Here is a 23,615-nt window from a genome sequence, read left to right on the forward strand (position 1 = left end):
GAGAACCAGATCTTACCCACTTTGTCGAGAGGCCCTAAGAGTTTGGCAGTGGGCAGTTTCTTCCCTGCATTTTCTCATTGCAACGCACATCTCGGGGCGGGGAGTCCAACGTGATAACAAACAAGCTGAGCAGAGCAATCCTAATGCTTCATGAGTGGTCTCTCAATCACAGTGTAGCGGAAATGATTTTCCGAACATGGGGACAGCCTTGCTGTGATCTCTTTGCCACTCCCATGAATGCCAAGTGCAGCAACTACTTTACCCTAATCCCCCCTCTGGGGGAGACACCGAGAGACACACTTGCACATGATTGGCCCTCGGGACTTCTATATGCTTTTCCTCCATTTCCTCTCATACCCAGTGTAATTCAGGAAGCACAATATTCTGGAAGCAGGATAATTCTCATTGCTCCTTACTGGCCTCTCCAAGTTTGGTTCCCCTTCCTTTGGCCTCATCTTCAGGGGAAGCCTTGGACTCTGGACCCAGTGCCAGATCTGCTGACTCATATGTCAGGGGAGCTTCATCCGTCTCTCCACACCCTAAAATTGGCAGCTTGGCTGCTCCACTTCTCAATTTAGTCAGGCTTCACAGTTTAACTCTTACAGTTAGACTTATCTTAATGTCCTCGCATAAAGCTTCCACTAGAGAGCTGTATTCTAGTAAATGGAAAAAGTTTTCCTTTTGGTCTCAAGACAAGGAACATTGATCCTTTTTCTGCACCTATTCATTCTGTTTTGGAATTTTTGGCGGAACTGTTCCAACAAGGCTCATCTGCGGCAATCATCAGGGTTCAACTCACTGTATTTTCAACTTTCCACATTGGTGATTCTACTTCCAACTTAATGTCACATAGGTTGTGTTTGAGCCTTCTTAAAAGGTCCCTCCTTATTAAGACCTCCCTTTAAGGAACCCTTTTCTCCTTGGGATTTAAATTTTGTTATGTCTCATCTCACGTTACCACCTTTTGAGCCCTCGTCATCTTCAGACCTCAGGTTCCTTTCCTGGAAGACCTTGTTTCTAGTGGCTATAACTTCTGCTAGAAGAGTGTCAAGAGTTGTAAGCTCTTTCTATTAAACCGTCATATTTGATTTTTCATAAGGATTGGGTATACTTACTTACTAACCCATCCTTTCTACCGAAAGTCTCTTCTCCAAACAATATAAACCAATTTATAGAGCTTTCAGTGTTCTTTTCTTATCATACTAACAAGGCGGAGTACAAATTACATCAACTGGACGTGCATAGACAACTCAGATTCTATTTGCATAGGACCAAAGACTTCAGAAAATCTGACCAATTATTCCTATCCTTCTCTGATGCAAAAAAAGGAAGCTCAGTTTCTAAAACTACTCTTTCCAATTGGCTTTCTAATTGTATTACATTCATCTATAACTCAAATCACAGAGATTTACCTTTCAAAGTGAAGGCTCATTCCCATGGATAATATTTGTGCAGCAGCTACATGGACTGCTCCACATAATCTTATCACTCATTACAAACTGGATTTGGCCTCCAGGGACAGGGCCTCCTTTGGTTCCACGGTGCTTAAAGGTGTACTCCCATGAGCCACCCAGGATAAAGGTGCTAGGAACGCTGTCCCATCATTGTCAGAATGAAGGCGAGATAGGACAACATAACATAAAGAAGTTACGTACTCACCATAACGTTCCATGTTTGTTGTCCATCTCGCTGTTCATTCTTACGAACCCTCCCTCCTTCCCCCTGCCAAAGACTCCTTGTGGACCCGGTAGACTTTTTACTACTTTCAAGAGTTCTTTGTCAGTTTGTTTCTCCTTCCATTACGTATAGTATAGACCTGGATATATGTGTATATTTGTATATATGTATATATAGTGTATATATCATTCAGTAGTAGGAGCAAACAAGATCTGGGGAATTACACCACTACATTGTGGGATACCTTCTTGCCATGAGCCAGGTTTAAAACTTTCAGCTATGTATTCAGCCGAGTCGGAGCCAAACCTATCATCGTAAGAATGAATGGTGAGATGGACAACAAACATGGAACGTTATGGTGAGTACATAACTTCTTTTTTTAATGGATGCTTTTATGTAATCTTTGATGAATTCTCCAGGTAGTAGCAGCAGCACCTATGCCTTTTTTCATAGTATTTCACTCTGTGTCACTTCAAAAAGTTCAAACTAGTACATAATGGATGGAAACTTTAACAGATGCTTTTATTTAATCTAATAATATATCTGATGAACTCTCCAGCTAGTAGCAACTACTGATCACAGTACAGAAATGCAGAATCATTTCTGATATGTTTTTTTTTTTTTTTGTATTCGTTTTTACTAACCTGCTGCTGGAGAAAATAATTTTTCTCATCCTAGTATTGGGTCTACATGCAGACACATGTGGGTGCTGACTGGGCTCTGCAGCAGAAGTTAGAACTTAGAACTTAAATTGTAATGTGCACAGCTCCAGTGCAGAGTCCACTTGCTGCTGCTGCTATTCCTTCCAAATTAACAGTCCGAGTCTCTGACCTAATCCGACAGACAGGCTGCCTGCTTCACAACAGAGCTGATGTCATCACTCTCGCCCCTGCACATTGATGACATTTTGGGTTACTTGTCAATGTGTGATGACAACAGCTATTATTTAAACTTATAAATAAAAATAAAAAAAATAAAAAATCTGGAGTTGATGGGGGCCACTCGGGAATTCATGGCAACCCATTATTTTGCCCTCAAATCCAGTAAATACTGAGGAATTCTGCACAGTTGGGAGGTATAAGTCTACATCTGATACTACAGGAGGAAAGAGAAGAAGCCAGCATCACTTTTGTGCAGAGGGGTCTTGAACTGCTTCAAAACTTAGACAGACTGCAAATGATTTCAATGAGTGGAAGCCCCAGTGTTATGATTAGTGTTCAGGAATGTGTGTGTGTGTGTGTCAAATTTCTCTGTAATGATTAGCCCATCACACATCTGAACTTACTTGGACTGAAACTTATGTGTAGAGTATGGCATATTAAAGGCAAGTGATGCTGCTGGTAGTGAGCTTAAGATTTCTGATTAAATGTAACAGCCTGTATATTCTATCATAGTATGACAAGTCATTGTAATAGCATTAACATTCATTTTAGTTCAAAGTAATATTTGTATAAATGCAAGCCTTTAGTCTGAGCATTCACAGGTACCAAATTTATTGTGAATGCAGATGTTTGTTTTATGCTAAATTTTTGTTTCATTTCATTATTTTTTAGGTAGAGAAGGAAGGCAAACAAAAGTGGTTCGCAGTGGCTTGCTCAATAGTCAAAATCCTCCAAAACATGGAACAGCGGATAAATCTGTGTATGTTGAGTATGAGAAGAGAAGGGCAGTATATGAAGGTTTAAAATATGGGTGAGACTAAGATTACATCCATTACTTTAGCAGGAAACTATTCTGTCTTTTAACTAAGTATGAGCTACAGTAGACAAGAGTGAAGAAATAGTAGGATCAGAAAAAAATTATTTAAAACCTGGCGCTGCACTGTAAACTAAAAATCACTGCTTGAGCATTAAACATGTATTTTTCCAAGATTTCCTTAAGTTAATCTCTTTCCATCCTCTAGTATGTCATCCTCCCCCATCTTTACCTAATGGCATAGATCTACTTCTTTGACTGCATTAACTGTGTGTAATGACAGTAAATTGTGCGTCAGATGCCATAGACTGTATTATTGTCAGTTTTTAATACATTTTCAGTAACGTCCAAATGTTCTTTTCCTGCTGGCATCAGTTCTTGTGTGTTTGTTTGTTATATAAAACACAAATATTTAACTGCATACATCTTGTCTTTGTATCCATATACATTCTAGTGGAAAACCATCCGGGGGAGGGGGCTGCATTCCATTGACGTACCTAATTGGCCATCCCCTCATCTCAGTTGTTCTCCAGCTACGTTTGTCTTTGTGGCTCCAAATTCAAATCACTTTTCTACCCCTTGACTCAAGTGAACTCCTCTCCCTTCAGTTGCTTTACTCTACAGCAAGATACATTGCATTTTGTGAATTTTTTATCAGAAAAGGTCTATTAATTCATTCTGGTTCAACAGCAGTGGTGCAGCGGTTAGCGTTGCTGCCTCACAGCAAGAGGTTCTTCAGTTCGATTCTCGGACGGAGTTCCTTCTGTGTGGAGTCTGCATGTCCTCCCTGCAGCTGCGTAAACGATAAAGACATGCAGGTAGATGCGTACGTGAAAGGGTGTGCCTTCTTTGAAGGTTGGGCGTCAGGCTGCCACCTCGGCACCGTAAAAATTCACTGCCAATCATTAGCGGACCGGTGATCCGCTGTGGAAACCCCTAACTGGGAAAAGCCGAAAAGATATTGCTTACTGTACTTGAAACAATTACAGATACATTTTTACTGTGTTACAAACTGGCTAAGTGTTGTTCTCTTTGTGCTGTTAGTGTCTAGTAAATATATCAAGTTTCTACTAGCTTTTTGCTCTAGGATTCAGTGAAAGCACCTAACTTTTTGCTTTATGAACTGCTCATTTACAAGTAAGTTTCTAATGTGCTTCTAATCTCTGGCATATATATTTGCATGTTTCTACTGGTTTCTGCTGAAGATTTCAGTTGCAGTACCTGATTTTATGTTTTTATGAACAGCACACTTACTGCCTGGTCTAGTCAATTGTTAATAATATGAGACAGTTCTGTTTGTGTAGAGAGTTGGATCATTGCCTAATTTTTTCAAATGTGGTAAACTCAGGATTCTTATTGTAAAGTGCTTAAATGTCACATTTACAGACTGTTGTGTAGCAAAGAGGGAACTGAGATAGGAGGTGTACCTGTCCCTAAAATTTGTAAACCTCAGTCTCACTAATCCCAAACTTCCATACCAGCACAGATCTCTTGTTAGCAACCTTACTTTCCATCCATTCTTCTAAACCGCGGAAGCTTCCAGGACAGTAATCCCCAACTTGCAGATCTAGACATATCTCCTGTCTAAATTAAAAAAAAAAAACTATAATGCAGGAATGCAAAACTGTGAAATATAGGGCACCGCTTATGCTGGCCAAACACTACATAATCCAGCAGAGTATAGACAAATAGTACTACCCATTTCAGCCATCAAACAGGAGTGTATCAGTCAAATTCCATTTTGCAGTTTTGTACTCATAAGTTCTTAGTGCTACCCCCCCCCCCCTTACACCTATTTCTTAAAAATGGATACATCTCTCAAAATGCTGCCCTCAAGCAAACATTTTCAGCTAATCCTCCTAAAGCTATTAAAAAAGCCATGTTGATATGATGCTCTGAAAGTATGTAGTCAGTAGAGTACAGAGTATGCCTGACTACACCCTTGCCATCAAACAATCCTAATTATTATTTTAATTTCTCCCCCCCCCATTGTATTGAGCACATAGTATGTTTAATAATTTCTGCTGCAAAAGTTAACAAAATCTCACTACCAAGGGAACTTCTACAAGTTATATTTATCAAAGATACCCACACCTCCAGGTTAGTGGCGCTGCACGAAGCATCAGAGACCATCCATGTGCAACTAACAGTGGGCAAAATTGCCTTTCAGTTTGTAGCCTGCTACAGACTACCCTCCCAAACACAGGAACCCCACTTGGCTTTCCTGAGAACACTGGAGAATATGAAGGTCTCTCCAAATACCATTATATTGGGTGACTTCAACTACCCAAACATTGATTGGGAAAACTACTCAAGCCCAAACACCCTCACCCAACGGTTCCTAGAATTTATAAACTCAGATGCTATGGAACAACTGGTCACTACTCCCACTAGAGGGGAAAACATATTGGATCTGGTCATCACCAACATGGGGTCTCTATGTTCCACACCAGAGGTATACCCCTCATTGGTAAGATCAGACCATAAACTAATCTCACTGGACATCCATATTCCATCCCCACCCCCAGCCAAGAAAAACCACGGTGAAGAACTTCTCAAAAGCAAACTTCACACTTCTCAAAACCAAGGTGGAATCCTTCAAAGCCCCTGGGCCAGTGGAAAATACGGCCCAAAACGCAGAATCCTTTACAAAAGCATTCTATGGACACCTACAGAAATGCATGGAGCATGCTATCCCAAATAAAACCAAGACTTACTCCACCAAAAGCAGGAGACCTGTCTGGCAGACCCCAGCCATAAATAAGCTATACAACAGAAGGAGAAAGCTACTACATGATAGAGCAAAATCTCAAAAAGGGAAGGCATCTCTGATCAGTACTAGCAAGAAACTACGATCACTCATAAAATCATCTAAGGCCAGCTTTGAAAGAAAAATTGCACAAGACACTAAAGATAATCACAAGGCCTTCTTTAGTTATGTCAGGAACCTGGGAGGCAACTCCCAGATATGCTCTGAGTTAGTGCAAAATGACAAAAAATACACTGAACCCACAGACATTGCCAGCATCCTGGCAGAAAGGTTCAGTGCAAACCTCTCCCCCCTTTCCCCCCCAAAAGAGCAAATGTCTACCCGAACAGAGTGTAGCCTTCCTGAGATCACAGATGCACAGGTGAGAGCTGCCCTCTCCAAAGCAAAAAACACAGCATCAATGGGACCAGACGGTGTCCCGGGCTGCGTCTTACACGAGCTCCAAGAAGATCTAAACCCTCATATAAAGTCACTGTTCAATCTCAGCCTTACTACAGGATATGTACCCAAGGAATGGCGTACAGCAACAGTGGTCCCACTCCACAAAGGTGGTGCCACAACGGACCCCGGAAACTATCGCCCTATAAGCCTGACTAGCCTGGTCTGCAAAGTTATGGTGTGTATCATCATGGAAATCATAAACAAAGACATTGGGAACCTCCAGACACTGGATCCTACCCAATTTGGCTTTGTTAAGGGCAGATCTTGCCTCTTGAACCTGGTCGACTTCTTTGAAACAGTTACCAAAGCCATAGATGAAGGGAAGGTAGTCCACACAGCCTACCTGGACCTTGCAAAAGCCTTCGACACAATACCCCACTTGGGCATCATAAATAAGCTCACCAGCTTAAATATCAACCCCTATGTCACAAGATGGGTTGCAAACTGGCTCAGGGATAGAACCCACATGGTCAGAATAGCAGGTGCCATGTCAGACTCTAAACCAGTTACAAGTGGCGTCCCACAAGGCTCAGTCCTGGGACCTCTCTTGTTCGGTATATATTTCTCCGAGGTACAGGCTAACATGGGTGGACTATGGCTGATCAAGTTCGCAGATGACTGCAAACTGGGTGCCATAATCGACTCTCCGGCTGACACAAGCATCCTCCAAAAGGGTCTCACAGAGATGGATAACTGGTGCCAGAGCCATGGCCTAATGCTAAATGCCAAAAAGTGCATAGTCATCTCCTTTTGGAAAAACAAAGTGCCCACAAATTACCACATAGGTGGTAATCCATTAAGTACAGAAGAAGTAATTAGGGACTTGGGGACCCAAGTAGATAGCAATCTCTCCTTTGACAATCACGTTGCCAAAGTGGTTAGAAAGACCTTCTGTATAGCCCACCTTATCACGAAAGGGTTCACATCTAGATCAAGAGAGGTCATTGTGCCCCTCTACTCATCACTTATCAGGCCCATAATTGAATACAATGCCCCATTTGGGATGTACCTTACCCGACACCTGCAGCAACTGGAAAGACCCCAAGAGGATCAAGGGACTAAAACAGATGCCCTATGCAGTTCGGCTAAAGAAACGCCAGCTGTACTCAGTTGCGTACTGCCTACTCAGAGGAGATCTGTGTCTGACATATAAAGCCATGTCCAACCCAGAATTAATGGACATGCTCCACCTCAGGAAATCCAAATCCCTTAGAGCTATACGCTCCAGGGACTTGAACCTCAGCGCAGAAATAAATGGGACATGCTGGAGGGACAGATTCATATCCCAGAGGCTCCCCTCACTCTGGAACAAAATCCCAGTCCATGTTAGGCAGAGCCCCTCACTGCCCCTCTTCAAGAGAAATCTTGGCAAGTGGATGGGCAATCGTAAGTTTACCCCTGGGATCTGTTCTGTGTCCCTGCTTGACAGAGGTACAGTACACTAACGTTAAAAGGGCTACCTTCTGTGACCTACTATACAGTCAACTAATCTAAAAGGGTAGCGAAAGCCAAACACACTCTGGCTAAGCTTATAAATGCCCTAGGGCAGATAGCCTAGTATCAACCTAGGAACCTATGAACTGAATTTCACTACAGTTGCCCAAGTACAAAAGAAGCAGTACCTTCAATTAAAACCTATGTAAGGCAGTTTCCAAGAATCAAATTAAACTTAATGAAATATCTTGTTTCTCTCATTTTGCATCAGTGTGTTCTGTACTGTACTGTAGTGTTGAATCTGCTGGAGGGACACTCCCACCCCAAGACCTTGTACTGCTGAAATCGAAGCTAAATTAATACTTTAGCATATTTTACTCTTAACAGTGCAACATTTCCCTAGAAAAGCAATAAAAACCTATAAATAAAATTAAATGCTGTGACTCACGTCAAGTATTTAGAGTTCAAAGACCTTGTCTTTGTATCCATAAACATTCTACCTAACTGATGGTTTTTGCTGGAAAACCATCGGGGGGGGGGGGGGATAACTGCATTCCATTAAAATACCTGATTGGCCCTCACCTCATCTCAGTTGTTCTCCAGCTACTATAATCTCATTTTAAGCCAAAGACACTGCAATACTCCCTGTTGCTGTTAACTTAAATGTATGTTTACAGTAATGTACCAGCTTGTGTTACTTTCTTTAAAATTATCCAGACTTGTCTTACTTCCTGTCTCACTGCAGTTTTACAGATTGTTTTCCTGGTACTTATTCTACCATGGGCCAACCCGCTCCATTCAGCCCTTGCTATGCTCGAGCTTCACTCTTCTGCCTTACACTAACCCCATTTCTTACTCACCCACACTACCTCTAAACTTATACCTGACTTACTCCGCCTCCTCTACTCATCCTCCAATCTTGTGCTTGACTGCACTATTCGATCACAAACTGTTCACATTATATCATCCCTACCCACATCTGTTCTGAATTCTTTCTCAAGTTCTACTCTGCCCCCCCCCCCCCATCAAAACCTGCCTGTTCTCCACACTGTCATCACTGCTCATTACCTCACCTAACCATACCACAAGAATTTACAACACTAACCATGCTGTTTCCCTCCTGTATCACCTTACTCATCCTCTTCCTCTCGTTCCTAACATTCCCAACAATAGTAATAATAAATAAGCACACCTCAGCCATTACTTCATCCTCACCTGTCAACCATCTTCCCACTAGCTACTCAAAAATATTATGCCAGCTTCCCAACACTTATGAAATACAGAAACAAAGCATGGATTCACTGGCAAAATAATATACATGACAAAAACTGCAACTATTCAGAGAGCTACAAAACCAAGTCAAGAAACAAGTTAACAGAGAAAAAAAGTCTTATACTCACCTACAAGATAGCCATAAAAACAACTGTAAAAAAGTCTGGTCCTTCATATCCTCTCTTATCAGCTCAGGTACAGAAAAGGATCCCAGCCCATCCCAGACATTACCCCTCTTCAAACAGCTACCTATTTCAATACATACTCCATAGAATACATAGCCAACTTAACCTCATACTCACGTAACACACCCCCTTTCATGCAGCTAATTTCCCCTACCTTAGACCCTAGCACATCTCCTTCACACCTAACTGTAACCTGTCTGATACACACACACACATAGTCAACTCTGCCCACTTTATCTTTCAACCAGTTTCTGTAACTGTCATAAAAAAGCTCTTACATAAAATAAAACCTTGTTCCTCCTCGGCCGACAACCTTCCCTAAGAATGTCTAAATCTAGCCACAGATGCAATACCATAGACAATTAGTGTTCTTATCAATAGATCAGTAACAGAATCCTGTGTCCCTAACTTATGGAAAATGGTGCATATTATCCTCTTACACAAAGGAGATAATTACAAATTTCTGTCCCATAGCCATCTTGTCTCCCCTTTCGCAAATCCTTGAAAGATGTATACATCAGCAATTTCTCCACTATCTCCACTGCAATATAATGAACATAGCACAGTTGTGTAAGAATCTTACCATTAACAGTAGATGTTTGAATGATCACTGCTACAGTTACCACTCCCCCCCCCCCCTTATTTTTTTGGTTTGTTTATGCCAGGGTGTGGATATTTACTTTTTGTCATTCCTAGCATTATCCTTTCAGGGCTCAGCCTCCCTATCTCTTTTGGCATGAAAGCTGTGAAGGGTTTGGCACCCAAACTTGTCTTTTTATTCAGCTCAACTCAAGCTGATTGACAGTTTGGGTGCATGGAAGGTGCCCTGAAGCTTTAGAAGCTGGCTGGCTGTTATATCCTTGTTAGGATATAACCTATATAGGTAAGGCTACTGCAACAATGATCACTAGAATATCTACTGTTTGGTAAGTTTACTTACACAACTGTACTTTTTGTGATCTGGGGATATTATCAAAAAATAGTTGCTTAAACAGCAATCTGTCTAAACACATGCATATTGCCCAAATACTCCCTTAGTTTCTCTTTAGCACTTTTGCAGTTGTGCTTGTTCTTGTTCTGAGAGATTCTAATTGTTCTGCAATACTTTAACCTTTGTCAGACCCTGTAAATAATTTTTTTTCTTTCTTTGTTTTTTTCTCTCTTTCTCTTTTATTTCTGCCCTGTTTTTAAACTCCATTTTCATTTTATCGCACTCACTATCACTCATGAAGAAATTTTCATCTTCCCTGATAACTTTGTTTATAATTTCTATTACCCATTCCTTAAATTCCTCTCTTTTTAACAATTACATTGGAAAGCACCAGTGTCACATTTTTACTTCATTACCTTGCATCTTTTTCTCATTTTTTTTACTGGTGCATGATCTGAAATAATTATTGGCTGTGTGTCAGAGCTTTCAGTTAAATGCACATGTTCTTGTGAAATATAATTTCTATCTGGTCTAGCCCAGTTATTGTACCTTGGGGAATAACACAGTAAAAATGTTGTCCTGAGAATAATATACACAGAACACAGTTAATATAAAAACAATTTGCTCTTTCGCTTTTTATTGTAAAACGGAGCTTCATCAGATGTTCAAACAATCCATCCATAATGTTTAAATACTTGCACCTGTCCAATCACAGACTACCAGGAATTAAACAACCTGGTTAATGATGAAATCATTATTATTTCTCCTTCTATGTAAATGGTATTACACAATAATTTTGTCCATTTCAAAGGGGAGTATAAACAGACCATGAGTAGCAATGGGGGCCTCATTTGCACCAGTGTTTGCTGACATTATTTTATGGTGGTGTGAGGTCAATGTTATATTTGCTTGTGAATATAGGTAACTTACATATAAATATTTTCATTATTTGGATGATATGTTAGTACTAGGGAAGGGGAACAAAGACAATGTTGTTGAATTTATTTACTATATTAACAACACCATTGTGTTTTTGGCTTTTACATATGAGGTTGAGGATAATAGTTGTAATTGTTTGGGTGTTACTCTTTATAAGAATAAAGATGGTGAAAGATATGAATCTACGATTTTTAGGAGCACTGCATATTCAGTTATCTTTATTACACTAGTCAGTGCCCATATTAGCAAAAAAAAAAAAAAAAGAACTTAGTGAAAAGAAAGATGGTAAGGCTGACCCTGTTGGTAACAGATGATTTGTGTTTTGAGGAGGTACTGTTTTTTTTTTTTTTTAGTAGGAAATATCATACTACATTGATGCTTGATAATTTGGCTGAATATGTTTTGAATAATAGAAGGTATAAACTTTATTAGCCAATTCTTCGATTTACTGATAGCAGAAGTAAAAATGACCACTGGAGGAATAAAGCTATAGTTTTGATATATGGCAATAGTAGTAGTCAAGTTAGAAATAATACTTCATAGGAAATGGAAGGAGAGGTTTCTGGCTTTTGATTTAACATCAAGGTTGGGTACTTGTCCCAGTATAGTGTATAGGAAGAGTAAGAACTTGAACTCTTATTTTGAAAGGAATAAAGAGGGAAGATTACAAAAGAGTGATGGAGAAAAGGGAATGACAAAATGTAGGGCATGTGCCCAATGTAGGTACATTAATGATAGTATTAACATCACAAAAGGAAATTATTCCAGGATAATTAGTAGCAATGCAAGTATGAAAGGAGTGATCTCTGTACTTGTGTATCTTGCCCTGCCTTTTTTGTGAGCAAAACCGAACATCAGGTATGAAGAGCACTGTAAGGCAAGTGAAAGGAATATGTCCTTTTCCCCACTGTAGTGCGACCCTGGAGTTAGTATATATAGTTTAGGGGGGGTGGGGGACATAGCTCCCCCACTTAGTTTCATATTATATTTTCTGCTTTTGGTTTTATATTGTTTAGTAAAATCAAAGTAATTGGGGGGCTGCACCCCCCCCCAGTGTGGGGAGCTGTGTCCCCCACACGCCGAACTGTATATACTAACACCAGGGTCGCACTACAGTGGGAAAAAGGACATATTCCTTTTACTTGCCTTACAGTGCTCTAGACACTGCCAGTACTAATTGTCAGTCAAATGAAGTGTCAGTGAAATGAGGTTTCAGTCATTTAGTCCGACTAAAATGTTTGTCAGTCAAATAACCCATATATATATATATATATATATATATATATATATATATATATATATATATATATATCTATATATATATATATATCTATATCTATATATATATATATATATATATATATATATATATATATATATACATATATACATATATATATATATATGTGTGTGTGTGTATGTAGTGGCTTATAATTTGTTTAGTATTCATAAATGTGATTTTAACTTATGGTTTCAACTTATGGGGAATACAGGATGGTTGGATAATTCCTGTTCCCTGTGACTGGACAAGGTGCTAGGATTCCCCATTGAAGTGTTTGAACTTCTGATGAAGTTCCGTTTTACAGTAAGGAACAAAAGTGCTAATTGATTTTACATTAATTTGTCCTGTAAATATTATTCTTGGGCTATTTGTATTGTGTTATTATGGTTTTGGCTAGCATTGTGGAGTGTTTGAGGTTATTAATTGCTTTCCTTCAGTACCCAGGAATATGTCTCAGGAGCTTTATTCTAGCAAGCCAACCAATTCAGTGGAGAGGAGTGATATTTTATATGTGCAGGGGTTGAGTAACACCAGTGGAAATAATGACTTAACTCTGTTAATTCTGATGTTTACTCAGTTTATATATGTTTAATTTTAGAGCTAATGATAGTGAGTAATCCTGGAAACATTTATGCTTCTGGCAGTGAATTGTGTAAGCTCCTAGTGGTGAATGAAGTAATGTCAATGACGGTGTTAGCTTTAAAACCTATGCCAAAGCAATGAAAGGCAGGATGGAAAGTAGGACTAAGCAAGGTAACACTAATACAGTCCGTTCTTTTAGGGTGGATGAATGGTTCAACCAGGAATTGAATTAAATGCTGGTGTTAAGACAATGTTAAATCACATCCAGTTTGAAGAAATGCTTAAGGAAGAAATGCTTAAGGATGAAACGTATAGGTTAGAGAACTTGTTGAAAAAATATCTGGGGCTGCAACTGGATAATATTTAATCTGATGCTGTCAATCTTCATTCAATTTTGATTGTTGGGTTTTGGTTCCATCCTTGGAACCGACTCGGATGTTGTAATAAGCTCGCACCAGCCAGAAACTCGTGAGCTAAGGCTACCCATAGTTCCTCTCTTCCTTTCCCCTCAGATCTTGTTTGCCGTGTAGAGTTTTAGGACTTGTCAGCCACGCTCTCAAGCTAAGTGCTTATTTTTTTATATATTTTTTTCCTCTTTATACCTTTTCTACCTATAAAACCTTATCATTAACTTTCTCTATTGCTTAATTGCTATTTTTGTGTGTGCAAGTACTGTTTTTTCCCTGTTGTTGCCTTTTGGTATTTCTTCTTTACCATCGCTGGTATAGGCCCCTCCCTTCCACCTTTGGTAAATCTCTAATACCATTGTTGGTATTTTCTTTCCATTCCTTTACCCTTTCTGGGTATCTCTCTTTGTTACCATTGTTGGTATGTTTAAAAAAAAATCTTCTTCTTCTGGCTTTTTCCCCTTATCTATCATTTTGTGTGCGTTTCTGTGACTGATTGGGTTAGTTAACTTTACTTTATCATGGCAGAGAAACAGAAAGGCACCACTAGCTTTAAACAGTGTCAATGTTGTAGCAGGAAGATGCCCAACTCAGACGGGCATCTTTCTTGCATATATTGTTTGGGGGTGCCACACTTGGAAGTCCAACCACCTTGTGAGCTCTGTAAGGGTTTTAGTGCCTGGACCCTTTAAGAGTGCCGAAACAAATTAATCCTCAAGGGGCTTTTAAAATGCCCTTTCTCAGAGTTTTTGTCTGAGGTGGAGACGTCTAAGTCTGCTAAGAAAATAAGTGAAGAAAAGGAGCCATTCTGTTACAGCATCTCCTCAAGCTAGCTCATAACCCTAAATCTTCCAAAGGCCAGGTTGCTGCTTTGGAACTGAAGTCTAAACAACCAAAGTTGACTTTGATTAATGTTTCAGCACTGAAATCTATGACGTCTTCCACGGTACCAATGACAACTTTACCTGAACCGACAAAACTTATCATGGTACCGACCCCTTTATCTGTACCGCAGACCCTCTTGGCACCAACAATAGTTTCACTCACACCAGTTACCTCCCCTGCATCACAAACAATTGGTCAGCCGACCACTGTGCCAAAGGTTGAATTCCTGCCGAAGACTAGGTACTACCCATCTGTTGACCCCTTTTCTGGTCAACAGTTAAGCCCTTTCCCAGAACGTCCAGAATCTCCCTTGGGGGATGTCTGTTCCACCGGGAGCCTTTCAGAGTTTGATGTAGTCAGGTTAGTGGATCAGCTCTTGGCAGCCAGAGGTCTTCCAGCCCCTTCTAGGACCTCCCTTCCATCTGAAGCCGGGGACTACTCTCCACAGACACCATCCTGTCTTCCTCCTTCAACCTCTCCACAGGTCTTGGAACCTTTAACTTCGACGCCGCTCCCGGTACTAACTATTTTGGTGCAATGTTGGATCTCCTCTCAGCTCTGGAACCATCTCTGTGGTCCTCTGCTAATTCAGAGCTGACCCACCCTTAGGACCATAACTTGACTGCTGGCTCCATGATCCCTAGTTCAGTGCTGATTTTTTCCATGGCGCTGTCTATGGTTTTGGTTGCTTTAACAGTTTCAGGTCCTCTTGAGGTTCCTGCTCTGGACGTGGGCTCATCAGAGAGGGGTGTGACCCTGGTTTCGAGGTTGTCCTTCTCAGTTCTGTGCTCCCATCCCTCTTCAGGCGGGCTTGCCTTTCAGATTATGGAAAGAGTTCTTGCCTCAGCAGGCTCGCAGTTGGCATCATCTCCTTCAGTGTGTCACATCTACTTACCCTCTGGCTCGCAGCCATCACAAACTCCTACATCAGGGCTGTGAGCATGTGTACAGCAAGACACCCTGCAGCAGGGTACCCTCTCTTCAGACCTTCCCCCTGAGGAGCCATAAGAGGTTGTGCAACAATAAGCACTTAGATTCTCCAGAAGAATCTCTCACTGAGGATGCAGACTACGATGAAGGGGATGGGTCCCCACAATCACCTCCTGAAGATGTCTCCTTTGGAGACATCCTGGAAATTTTGAAACAGAGGGGTGATGGGAAGTCCACCAACCTTTCTTCCGAGGAATCTGTTTTCTTGCAGTCTATTCGTGCCCGACCTTCTACTTCTTGGGTGACTCCACCTGCCAATGATTTGGTCAAGCTTATTGTGCAGCATGCTAGGGAGGGCCCTGTCACTATAGAGCCAATCCCCCGGAGACTGGACAAAATTATTAGTGCACGAGAGGACCAGCGCCACTGGTCTAAAGGCTTAACAGTATATACTATGGTTGTGGTGGCTGCCACAAAGAAGGAACTCGCAGAAGAGAGTCCAACTGTCCATCTCCCAAACCGGAAGTCTCGGGTGATGGACAGATTTGGGAAGCTGGTCTACAATTCAGTGACTTTTGCCACATGATTGTTGAACTTCTTGGCACATTTTACCCATCTTCAGGGGGACCTGATCACTGAGCTCTTAAGCACCTTGGCAGGAGCAGTGTCTGATGAGGTACATGATAAAGTTGCCTTCCAGCTTGCATCCCTAGAATCGATATCCAACTCATCCATGCAGCTTATTGCTCACACAGCCAAAGGGATGGCCAGGGCAGCGGGTACAGGCGTTACCATTAGACACCATGCCTGGATACGCTTGTGTGATTTTGTAGACCCCTTTAAGTCTTCCTTCATCAGTGTTCCTATTGATGCTACCTCGCTGTTTGGCCCCAAAGTCAGAGACACATTAGCCAGGTGTGGGAAGGATGGAAAGACCCTTTCTGCTGTCAGTGTTTATTTTTCCACTCCACTACTTTACTCCAGGAATCAGAGGAGTGGGAAGATGTGGATGTTCATCGTGTTTCACTGTTGCAGTCATGACTGTAGGGTTCTCCCCTGCCGGCTGGCAGCCCTCGGTCGGCCAGAATCCCAAAGTCTGGGTCCGGCATCGGCTGTTCAACCATGCTCCCTGATGTCAGAGCACCAGGAGTACAAAGCTGACAGCCGACGCCATCTTCTCCAGTCTTTCTTGCCGTGCGGTGATAGCAGTTCGCAAGTGCTGGTCGGCTGACTCCTGATGAATTTTATTGATATACTTCGGTCCGAAGATTTTCTTCTCCACTCAAAGCTAAGTACCCCATTGGGGAAACTTTTTTCTTGCTCCACTCTGATGTCAGAAAAAGTTAATAATTGTATTTCATGTGGGAAGCAAATACATCATAAGGATTTTCATTCTTACTGTATTCCTTGCTTGGGCCCTGACCACGACGTAGCTAGTTGTCAGTTTTGTGCTAGATTCAATCAACGTACAATTAAGCGAAGGTACGATTTTGCTTTTCATTACTTCGGTAGGCGCTTTAACTACAAAATGTCGTCGGATACGGTCCCGGCTACCAGAGTTCACAAACGTTGCAAGGATAAAGACAGGCCTCTGAGGTCCAAATCTGATGATAGTGCACAAGCGGAGCCAGCTTCAGGTTCGGCCGTCGTCAGTGAGGTGCTTTTGCAGCCCCTGTCGTCGGCCATTTCAGAACCGATGGCTGAAACGGACTCTCAAGAGGAGCCAACCAGGCCTTTAAATATTTCTGTTGCAGGACCTTCGTACAATGCTCCTTCGGATGGGTCCGGAGCCGCTGTGCAGGTACCGGCTTCCGAAGGGGTTTTCAGGCCTACTCAGCTACTAATAAAGGCAAAGACAAAGACAAAGGCAAAGACTCCTTCAAAATCAAAGTCTTCTTCACAGGCCTCTTCTGAACCGGCTCCCAAGTCACAGAAACAGCTACTCAAGATGGCGGATGATTTACTTACTATGATTAGGGGTTCTCATCCCCCTCCAGACAAAAGGCCAAGGCAGGATGTTTCTTATGTTTCCTCTGATCAGGCTTCTGTTTCCCCAGTTTCTTCTTCTGATCAGGAATATTCTTTCCCTCCTTAAGAGGATTCTGATGCTGAAGAATCCATTCCTTCAGCTTCTCCCCCTGAAGATTTCTCTTTTGGGGAAACTTTGCATGAAATGAGGGAACATTTCCACTGGGAAGGACAGGAGTATTCGGAATCCAAGAAAAGACTGAGGGAATTTCTTCTTCTTCCCCAACATAGACCCCTGGCTATTCCTCCTGTTTTGGATATTGTAGATGATGCCTTTTCGGAGGCTAACTTAACTCCTGACTCTTTTCCTCCTGCTCCTGTTAAGCCCGATAGATATTACAGGGTTCCCGATTCCCATCAGTTTTTATACAAGAACCCTTCTGCTGACCCTGAAACCATTTCTCAGGGTCCTAAGGGAGTTAAGGCCGCTTCTGCAAAAAATCCCATTCCTACTGAAAAGGACTCCCGATCCTTAGAAAGATGGGGCAAAAAGGTGTACACTTCTGCTACTTTGTCCATTAGGGCTTTAAACTGTCAGTTTCATATGTTTAAATACCAGCAATTTCTATTGTCTGTCTTAAAACAAAAGCTTACTTCCATTTCTGCCTGTGCAGATAAGGAATTACATGACTTATTGCATGCCACTGAACAAGTGGGGAAGCATGGTTTACACTGTGGATTTGATGCCTTGGAGGCTTCTTGTAGGGCTGCGGCCTCTGGCACAGTCATTAGAAGGCATGCATGGCTAAAGGAACAAAATTTACCTGAACAAGTAAAGGCTAAATTATTGGATGCTCCTGTTCAGCATAATGTTTTGTTTGGATCAAAAGCCGAAGAGGTGATTAAAAAGATGGAGGATAAGGCGAAATCCATGCAAACAGTTAAAGATTTCTTACAAGTACAGCCTCCTAGATTTAGCAGGAATTGGCCTTCAAAAAATTGGTCCTTTCCCACTTCAGACAGGCCTCAGAAGGGTGTAGATATAGACGTTCCAGAGGGAGGCCTCAAACACAAGCTGCTTATAGACCAAGACAGTGGACTGCTACCACCCCTAGGGGAGGAGAGGACAGGTCACAATCTCAAAGGAAACAAACTCAATGACTCCCTCTGTTGGGCTACAGGAACTTCTTACCTGGAAGCCCCTCTCGGAGGAAAACTCTCTCTTTTTTATCAAAATTGGACTCAACCCAAGACAAATGGGTTTTGGATGTGGTTTTAAGAGGTTACAAATTCCATTTTCATACCTTGCCAAGGCCAAGCGGATGGCCAGACCTTCCAAAACATCAATGGACGGAGGCCTTAAACCAGGTGGAAGCTCTTTTGGCTATGAATGCCATAGAACTGGTTCCTCTTTCAGAGATGGTTAAAGGTTTTTATTCAAGGCTCTTTCTAGTCCCAAGGAAGCAAAACTCATGGAGACCCATTCTGGATCTGTCGGTCTTGAACACCTTTCTAGAGATTCCAAAATTCAAGATGCTTACTCTACAGCAGCTACTTCCAATGCTGTCCAAAAATGCATGGATGGTAACTTTGGATTTAAAGGAGGCATATTTACACATTCCCATCACGCAGGATCGCAGAAAATACCTCAGGTTCAAAGCCGAATCGAGGCACTTTCAATTCTCTGCGCTGCCCTTTGGATTATCTACTGCGCCCAGGGTCTTCACCAAATGCCTGGCTCCAGTAGTAGCTTACTGCAGACTCAAGGGAATTCAAATTTACCCTTATCTGGATGATTGTCTAATTCAGGCAGACAGCAAGGATGTCTTACTCCAGCATCTAGAATTTGTACAGAACCTCAAGTTCCTGGGATTCTCTGTAAACATAAAAAAGTAAAATCTGACACCATCACAACAGATAACTTTTCTGGGTGCACTTCTAAACACCACAACCCAGATGGCATTTCTGACATCCGAAAAACAGTTACAGCTGGCTTCAACTTTCAGAACCTTGGCAACTTTAACTCATCTATCTGCAAGGAAATTCCTGCAGGCTTTGGGTTACATGGCCTCCTGCATCCTTCTTGTACCATATGCAAGACTTCACATGAGGAAAATACAGTGGTACCTAAAAAGTGTATGGTCTCAGCATTGCCACAGTTTAGACATACTGATCTCCGTCCTTCCTTGCCTTCAAAAGCAATTTCTTTGGTGGTCCAGGGCATGTGCACTAAACAAAGGGAAGCCCTTCCATCTGCCTCCTGCCTCTCAGAGTCTAACCACGGCCACCTCGGATTATGCTTGGGGAGCCCATTTTCAGGGCAATTGTTTGCAGGGCCTTTGGACAAAGGATCAGAAGCACCTGCATATCAATTTAAGGGAAATGTTAGCCGTTCAGAAAGCTCTATTGGCCTTCAGGAATCTTTTACAACCAGGACAACTGTTAATACGGACAGACAACACCACAGTTATGTGGTACATAAACAAGCAAGGGGGATCTCATTCCTATCCCCTTTGCAGACTAGCCATGGATCTATGGAACACAGCTCTAGCTTGCAATCTGGATCTTCAAGCTCAGTTTCTCCCAGGAAAACAAAACTTTCTGGCAGACAGTCTGAGCAGAAATCTTTCGGATCCACACGAGTGGATGCTGGACACCAAAATATTCAGGATGATAACAGCAGTCTGGGGATGTCCTCACATAGACCTCTTTGCATCCCATCTCAATCATCAACTACAGACTTTTTGCACCAGGACTTTCCACAGAGAAGCTTGGAAAGTGGACGCACTGTCATTCAGTTGGAGGAACCTCTCGGGATATGCCTTTCCGCCTCTTCCTCTTCTTCCACGGGTTTTATTAAAGATAAAACAGGACAAGCCCAAGATGATAATCTTGCTGGCTCCAAATTGGTCTCGGCAGTTTTGGTATCCAACTCTAAAAAACCTATGCCTGGAGCCCCCTTGGGTTTTACCTCAGTCTCTGAACCTTCTGTCCCAACATCAGGGTCAGGTTCTACACTCTCATGTCAGAACTCTCAGCCTGGCGGCCTGGTTAATCCAGGGCTTTTGATTTCTACTTTACTGCCCAAGCAGGTTATGGATGTCATTTTAGAAGCCAGACATCCTAGCACTAGAAAATCTTATGCAGGAAAATGGAAAAGATTTTGTTCCTGGATGGAGGCTCAGGATTCTGATCCTCCTCTTCCTAGCATTCCTTTAATTTTACTTTACTTGACAGATCTCTTACATAAGGGTCTCTCTTTCTCTTCCATTAAGATACATGCCTCTGCTATTTCTGCTCATTATAATGCAGACCCTCCGATTTTTTCCCACCAGCTTATGCGACAGTTTCTCAGAGGAGCTAAGAACCTAAGACCTCCTAGATCTCCTCCTATTCCTGCTTGGGATCTCAACTATGTTTTGGAAAAACTAACCTTGCCTCCTTTTGAGCCTGCTGCCTCTTCTGACATCAAGTTTTTATCTTGGAAGACAGCCATTCTGTTAGCCCTACCCTCTGCCAGGAGAGTTTCAGAGTTACAAGCTCTTATGGCTGTGGAACCTTATATTATTTTTCATCAAGACAGGTATCTTTGAGGACTAATCCTACCTTCATGCCTAAGGTGGTTTCCAAAGTGGCATTAAATCAAACTATACACTTGCCAACCTTTTCCTCAAAATAAAGGGAAAAGGATCTTACATTCCTTGGATGTTCACAGACAGCTACGTTTTTACCTGAACAGAACCAAGGACATCAGAAAATCAGAACAATTGTTTGTTTCTTATGCTTCAAGTTCCCAAGGTAAAGCTATTTCAAAACAGACCATTTCTAAATGGATTGCTCATGGAATCAGATTTTGTTATTCTCACCATGGAAAGCAAATCCCAGGGAGTATACAAACTCATTCCACTAGAGCTGCTGCCACTTCTGCGGCCTTCCTCAGGGGAGTTTCTACCAAGGACATTTTGGAAGCTGCAACTTGGAGTTCAGTGCATACTTTTTCTAAGCACTACAATCTTCCTCTCTACTCTATGTCTAGGGCAGGCTTTGCCTCTGCAGTCTTGCAGGGCCTTTTAGCCACCCCTTCCTCTTTATGACCACCTCCCTTTCTTTCAGCTTTGGGATTCTACCCTACAGTCATGACTGCAACAGTGAAACACGATGAACATAGTACAGTTGTGTACACCTACCATAAATGTAGATGTTCGAGTGTCTTCACTGTTGCAGCCTGGGTTTCCCTCCCTCCTGTCCCCTCTTATTTTTACTTTTGTGTATTTCCTTTTTTTTCCACCATTCTTCTGAGGTGTATTTGCAAAGGTTGTGGGACCTTTTTCATTTTGGGACTCCTGACATCTGGGGCAAGAAAAACTGGAGAAGATGGCGTCGGCTGTCAGCTTTGTACTCCTGACGCTCTGACGTCAGGGAGCATGGTTGAATAGCCGACGCCGGACCCAGACTTTGGGATTCTGGCCAACCGAGGGCTGCCTGCCGGCAGGGGAGAACCCTACAGTCATGACTGCAACAGTGAAGACACTCGAACATCTACATTTATGGTAGGTGTACACAACTGTACTTTCAGGAAGTCCCAAGGGCCTTTTCGGGACACACGTGGTGAGTCCCCCCCCCCCCCCGGACAGAGGGGGGAACTCATCTGGAAGATGCCCCTCCCGTGACAGAGGGGGGCCTGTGTAACCAGGGTTCCAGGGATTCCTTCTCTGGACAACCTTACCAGGGCTCCTGAGTGGCAGCCTGATTGCCTACCTCTGGAGGCAGTTGGGGGAAGATTCTGTCTGCACCATTTAGCCTGGCACTCAATAATATCTGATTCATGGGTGCAGACGGTAATTACCAGAAGTTACCTTATTCCCTTAGATCTCTATTCCAGGCTGCAAAGGCGAATCCCTGATGTTCCACCCAGTCAGAAGGATGCAGCAGCACAAAAAATTCAAAAGCTGCTTCAAAAGAGAGTCATCCAAACAATCTCACCAGACCAAATAGGATCCAGATTTTACTCAAGATACTTTTTAGTGCCAAAAAAGACAGGGGACTTGAGGCCAATTCTAGACCTTAGTGTTTTGAACAAGTTTGTTCGACAGACATAATTCCGGATGGTCACAGTACAGTCTCTCCTTTGTTTCTGGAGAAAGACAATTGGATGTGCTCTATAGATCTTCAGGATGCATATTACCACATAAAGATGGACATCCGCTCCATAAGACACCTCTGCTTCCAGCTGGGAGCCTGTCACTAGTTTTGAGCACTGCCTTTTGGTCTCACCACACCCCTCAGGGTGTTCACCAAATGCATGGCAGTGGTTGCAGCTCATTTAAGACTACAAGGATTCCATGTATTTCCCTATCTAGATGACTGGCTCCACACTGCCCCCATCACATGTACTGCTTCATGCCTTGGACTCTGTCCTAGACCTTACAGATTACTTAGGCTTTTCAGTAAACAGGGAAAAGTCAAAGCTGTCTCCCACTCGAGATAGAATTCATTGGAGCAACTTTCAACACAAACACTTCTATGGCTGCTCTACATCTCACAGGCTGCAAAGGTTAAGATCACAGCTTCAAGTGATATTGTCACACAACAAAGTCCCGGCACGCTTAGTCTTGCAACACCTAGGGTCAATGGCTGCAACAATCACTCTAGTTCCGTTAGCAAGGTACCACATGAGATTGCTCCAATGGCTTCTGGCATCACAATGGTCTCTGTTGACATATCCAGTGTCTTACCTAATCTGCATAACCAACCGATGCAAGCACGATCTAATGTGGTGGATAAAGTCAGAACAGGAATTATGGAGTCGCCCTTTCACCCCCCTCTCAGCCCAAGGCCGTAGTGACCATGGATGCATACCTGATAGGGTGGCGCGGGGGGGGGGGGCATTTTCAGGGAAAGACAGTCCAAGGCACTTGGTCCCCCTCAGAGGCCAATTTGCATATCAACATCCTGGAACTGAGGGCCATGCTTCTAGCATTGCAGGCATTTCAATCGGCCCTCCCTTCAGGGACAATTGCTATCCAATCAGACAACATGTCAGTAGTCTGGCACATCAAGAAACAGGGTGGAACCAGATCTTACACTTTATGTTGGGAAGCCCTAAGAGTGTGGCAATGGGTGATAGCATCCAACCGGTTTCTGATAGCAAGGCACATTCCGGGGAATTACAACGTGATTGCGAACAAACTGAGCAGATGCATTCTTCTGTCTCACG

At 42.5% G+C, this 23,615-nt stretch overlaps 1 long non-coding RNA gene across 1 annotated transcript in view; it reads left to right on the plus strand.

Moving 5' to 3' along the window:
* Positions 1-3,238: 3,238 nt before the first annotated feature.
* LOC122804619 overlaps positions 3,239-23,615 on the plus strand; it is a 417,173-nt gene continuing 396,796 nt past the window's right edge. The window contains exon 1 of the long non-coding RNA XR_006365231.1: positions 3,239-3,369. This is a non-coding gene — a long non-coding RNA (uncharacterized LOC122804619). The remainder of the gene's footprint in view (positions 3,370-23,615) is intronic.

Source organism: Protopterus annectens, chromosome 6.part0 (assembly GCF_019279795.1).
Source record: "Protopterus annectens isolate FY-2018-M chromosome 6.part0, PAN1.0, whole genome shotgun sequence".
NCBI lineage: Eukaryota > Metazoa > Chordata > Ceratodontiformes > Protopteridae > Protopterus > Protopterus annectens.